This window comes from Cryptomeria japonica, chromosome 7 (genome assembly GCF_030272615.1).
Source record: "Cryptomeria japonica chromosome 7, Sugi_1.0, whole genome shotgun sequence".
In the NCBI taxonomy this organism is placed as follows: Eukaryota; Viridiplantae; Streptophyta; class Pinopsida; order Cupressales; family Cupressaceae; genus Cryptomeria; species Cryptomeria japonica.
The window spans coordinates 545,243,663-545,249,662 of NC_081411.1; positions in this window are offsets into that span (position 1 = coordinate 545,243,663).

Genomic DNA, 6,000 nt, shown 5'->3' on the forward strand with positions numbered 1-6,000 from the left:
CAAGAGATTTATCCTTCGGTGGTGAGATTGAGGAGAGATTGGTGTTGTAGATCAGACAATTATGCTTAACCAAAACTATGATAAGGTATTTGATGATGCTATTATTTCAGTTCATTTCTTCCGGATTGTAGTCTAAATCTTATTGTAAGTCAATGAGACTTCCTTGAGGGTTGTAGCCTTCTCGTCCATCATATTTGAGTAGTGAGCTCTAGGAAGTGTGTCTAAATGTATGTGCATTCCCCATTGTAATATTTTCACATACTACTATAGAGCATCATCTTATTGTGGGTAGGTTCCCACCATGGTTTTTCCCTTAACCGGGTTTTCCATTTCAAAATCTTGGTGTTGTGTGGTATGCTCTCAATTTTCTTATCTTTGTTGTTATTGCAGTTTATCAGATCTATGTTTTGTGATTAAGTTTGTTAATCTAGTGCAGACTGATTTACCCCCCCCCCCCCCCCCCAATCTCAATCTTCCTTCTTGACTGCTACTAACATTGGATTGTTGCAACTATCTTGTTAGTTTAAATTATTCAATAATATTAGGGATAAAGCTATCTAATGGTAATAAATGAACATTCATATCCTCTTAAGGGTTTGAAATACCTACAACTCCTACACCCATCTCTAAAGGGGACATCTTAGACATATTACTACTCATAATAACTTCTTGATGGTGCTCTATTCTTGGGGTCAAAGTAGGCTCCAGACTTGTGAGATTAGGGGTATTAAGAGGTGTTGATTGACCTAACTATCTAGGCACCCAAGTTTGTCGTGGGGTTTCCTTACTCATATTCTTATCTAATTGGGCTTGAGCTCTAGTTTTTACCATCCCCTTTTTAGTAAGATAAGGATTCTCACCGATATTAAACTGGTTAGTCTATAGGTATAGAGAGTATGTAGAGTCACCACCCTTGAGGTTTAGTGATAAAAGTAGTTTTAAGGCTCAAACAAAAACTACCTCAATGTATCAAGACTATAAGATCAGAATCACTCACATGGGTTGGGGGTGTAGCAATTTTCTAATTCCATAATCAATCAATTGTTCTCTTCATTCTTCCTTTGTTAGAACCACATTAATCTTCATATACTCAACAAGGCTCCTCCTTTTATCCCAAGCAATAGTGCCTAAATAGGAAGCCACATCTATAAGCTCTTCTTGTCTCCAATTTGCAGCAGGCTTTTTGAATGGGAATTCATTATAGTGTGGTAACACCATTATGGGAAATATTTCAAAACTAATCTTTTCTTATTCAATCCCCGGTAGAGTCACCATTTTGTTATTTTTTCCAGCTAATTACTCCAAAGTTCCTCTATGAGAGGCCAATCTCAATTTGCAAGTTCTTGGATTAGTGGACTGATTGATAGAGTAATGATTAGGGATAAGGAGCTAATTGCACTCTCTTCACTTTAGGCTCTGTAAAACCAAGGTGGGTATCCCTTAAGGTATCACCTTTAATATATTCAAGCTCATTAGATGCCACAATAGATATGTCCTCAACCTATTATATGATCTAGTAAACTTTAAACTTATAGGATGTGGCCTTTATCCTTATATGATTTCTGATCACAATGAGAACCAATTGTCTTATGTACTTGAAAATGAAAAATTGATGAAATAAAATAGTTACTGTGTTTTTTCATAGAAATTTATCTATGCCATAATTAATATTACAATATTATGACCAGTGCATTTTCCATTGGGCTACATGAGCCATTATTACAATATAAAATATGCATATTTTGCACCATCTTTTTCCTAATATGATTGATACATGATATCAGTCATAACATGAAATTAATTTCACAACTATATCTCTATACTTGCTCTCTACATAGAAACCTTTTAAATAAAGATCAACAAATTGAATCGTATACTTTAGAAGAAGCTAAAACTTACTCAAACTCAACAACACAGTGAAGACTTATGAACCAAAAACCCTTAATTTTATTGATTCATATAAGATTTTGGATAACAAGTAAAGAGAAACAACTTAGAAATATTTGAATTATATTTCAATATGTTTGTATATTTGCAAAATATGTGCACATATTCTTTGCAAAGTTCACTAAAAATAGGACATGTAGCTAAATCACAATATTGTACTGCAAAATTTATAAACACCATTGCATACCATTCACCCTCAATGAAAATGAGTATACCATCTTCTTTCAGAACTAATTATTGTGTGTGAAAAGTGGATCTATATTTGTAAGTTGTACTTAAATACACAACACTTCAATTAAGTCATTATATGCATAGTTAGTAAATCAATAATCAATAATGAATAATAAACCATTACAAAGTGACCTATTTAAGCTAGATATGCAAGATTAACCTAACATGATTTAAGCAATATTAAGCTAGATGATTTAATAAATATGCAATATCTAATATGAAAATATCTCAATGAACCTAGAGCAAAAACAACATAATAATAATATATTCTTCAGGATCCTTGAATGAGAGATGAGAGCCTAAATTTATAGAAAATTCAGAAAGAAACCAATGACTAAGATTCAATGATGATGACCAGTCAAAATTTTCCAAGAGGAAGCACAATCCAAGTGAATTGATGTGATTGGCTGCTTTTCTCAGTTTTAAAGGAAATTGAACTAAAATTAAGATAAAATAAAAATAAAAACTGATTTATTCTCTATTTCATTCAATTTTGATATTTAATTGTTTTAATAGTTTTCTTTGAGATTTTTCTTCAATTTTTAATTTGATTTTCAAGATTATCTCCATTTGATTTTTTTCTCAATTTTTAATTTGATTTTTCCAATTAATTTCCATTTTTTTAATGATTTAATGGCAAATTGATTTATTTAATTAAATATGCTAGGATATTCAATAAAATAAATAGGATTATTGTTTAAAAATAATTTACTTGGAATGATCAATTAATTAAATAAATATTTAATTAATTCAGAGTGATTAATTTGCCATGTGACATTTGATGATTTAAGAAATTAATTGTGTGCTCAAGATTAATTTAATTGCCTTTGGTTAGGACCTTGGTGACATTGTCGATATTGGGGACTCATGGTTTAGATGACCATTTTTAGGGTATTACATTTTCCCCTCTTTGAATTAATGTGCGAGCTACACATTGACTCAAAGAACAATTGATGTCTATGCAATACTAGTTTTGAACTTGATTGATCATGAACTAGATGAGGAGCGAGGTATTTAGTTTGTTTTGAAGTAATGAAACTGAATAGTGTTGATTAAAGCGATACTGATCCTGAACTTGATTGAGCTAGGACCGATGAAGAGCAAAGATACCGAGCTTGAACTTGATGGATCAAGAATTGGATCTTACTGATCTAGAACTTGATTGAACTATACACAATGAGCAAAGATAAAACCGATCTTGAACTTGATGGATCAAGACATGATGAGAGAAGATAAATTGTCCAACTTGATTTGATGCGATGAAACTGAACACCTTCTTAGATTGAGCATGTGATCAAAGATACTCTTTAAACCCTTGATTGAGTTTAAACAAATAATCAACTTGATGAAAAGTGATAAAATTGATTAATGTTAAGAGACTGATTCAGATGAAGACAATATCAGCTTGATTTGATTGACGAAACTAATATGCCCCTAGAGATTGATTTGATTTAGATGATCAAGAAATATCAACTTGATATGAAGCGATGAAGCTGAGATGCCACTAGCGATAAGGTCTTGTTTTGATGAAGCTTAGCTGCTCAGCTTGTAACAAATTTTTTGAAAGAAATTATTGACTTTGAGGATGTGATCACTGATGATGATGTCATGAGTATGCCCCCTTGGGAGTGAAATCGAAAGATAGCGAGGGTTGCGCGGTGATTTCAAGCAATTTTTTGAGTGATGATAAGTTATTTGAGCACAAAGATTAATGTTGAAGATTAAAATTAGAGTTGGTTTGAGAATTAAAATTGAGATTCAGAGTTGAGTGCAAATTGAAGAAAAGAATGATCATTTGATGAAAGTGCTAAATGGTCTCAGTTGTGCGAAATTGACTAGGAAGATGATCTCAGATTTCAATTTTGATCCCAAAAATGGATTCAGGATAGACAAATTATCTCAGGGTACAATTTTTACATCCATCGAAGCAAGTTGAAAAATTAGGGTTTTGGCTATATAAAGGGTCTATTTCATTTTCAATTTATTTTAACCTCTCCATGTTTGAAATTTTAAAAGCCCTTTGCAAAGAAAAATGGCCATTTCGATCTAGGAGCATCGTTTTTAGTGCCAAAGATGTCATAATCAACCACGAAACTACGACCCAGCGGTAAGTGATCGTTCTTAAGCTTATTTTATTTCTTAAATTTTGAATTTTGGTTTATTTTTTTGCATTTTAGAGTCATTGAAAGTCGTGTGCCTCAGTTTATCATGCGGGATAAGACCATTTCTCATATGATAAACTAGTTATGTGTGGTTTATTGTATGGGTGTATAGGGTTTGTCATTTTATATGGGCCCATGTCTCGTACGAAAGTGTGCTTGAGTGCCCACTTTATCGTGCAATGTATCATGTTTTATCGTATGGTGATAGTTTGTCATGCTAGGTGTAATCCTGATTCGTATGAAATTCTGCCCTTCTATGAAAACTCGTATGAAAAACAACAAGCATGTTTGAGGGTCAAAACGTCAATTTTTTACTTTGCATTTGGTATATTTGGCTTCACAAGCATGTTTAGCATAATTTTAGCATAATTTGGATCACGTGCTGATAGTGTTTATGTTTGATTTTGCAGATTCAGTTGTCGGATATCTTGTTTCGATGTGTTTATCAACCGATGATGGGGTTAGTTTGCGGTTTATCAGACATGGATAGGGCGCATATTGATTTGTGTAGTTTTGGACACCTTCAGATGCTAGATATCCATGTGAATCATGGGATGTTGACTGCATTAGTAGAGTTGTTTCATTCAGAGCATAATACCTTTCACTTACTTGTAGGAGAGATGATGATAACGCCTAAGTATGTATACCAGATTCTCAAGATTCCATTTACTGGCAACAAGGTCGATTATGATTATGCTCAGTAGTTGGGTATCTTAGCATTTAGATGGATATTCCACGATGAGACTCTCCTTGAGTGGGCTATCACCTAGGAGGTTCTAATGAGTAGGTATAGTGATCAGTTTTCGCTAGCATTCATGTTAGTAGGTATCATTAGGTGTTTTGTTATGCTGGATAGGGGTCAACAAGGTTTTTTGTGTGGTTGGGCTAGGATGCTCGAGAGACTATTGACTCATCCTGAGAGATTAGGGTGGGGATCTTGTTTGTTAGCCCATATGTATCATGAGATGCACGAGGTTGCATATAGGGAGGGGAAGAGTATGGCAACAGGAGTCTTAGTTTTGCAAATATGGGCATGGGAGCATATCCCAGTATGTAGGCCGATAGTAGATGATTCTAGAGAGCCGCACTAGCTCATTGTTTATTGCTATTTAGGTTATGTGACTCAGCCCCATCTGAGCAAGAAAAAGTACTGGAGGAGATAGCTAGATGATTTGATCACAGTAGTATGGAGATCGTATAGGGTTCTGGAGCTGTGGGATGATTGGATAGCATAGAGGAAGGATATGTTCATGACTAGACCTCTCATCGGTCAATCAGTGTCTATTATTGAGTGGTCCATAGTATCCAGGGCAATGAGGTAGTATGGCAGACCACAGGGTATATGTAGGAGTTAGTCGGTTTACAGCGACTGAGATGGGATTATTTGGAGGATGTTGTAGATGTGAGGGTATTGCCCCAGTATAGGGATTGGTTCCAGAGACATCCATTTCCTAGATTCACAGATCCTGAAGAGCATGCACCTCTTATAGAGGAGGTTGAGGATGAGGCACCAATACAAGCACAGGTATTAGGTCAGGTATAGGGATGGGGATAGATGTAGGGATGAGGATAGGTGTAGGGATAGAGAGTGGATGCACCTAGGTGGGCAAGAGGTGATCCTGGCATTAGTAGCAGTAGGATACCAGCTGGAGTGAGACAA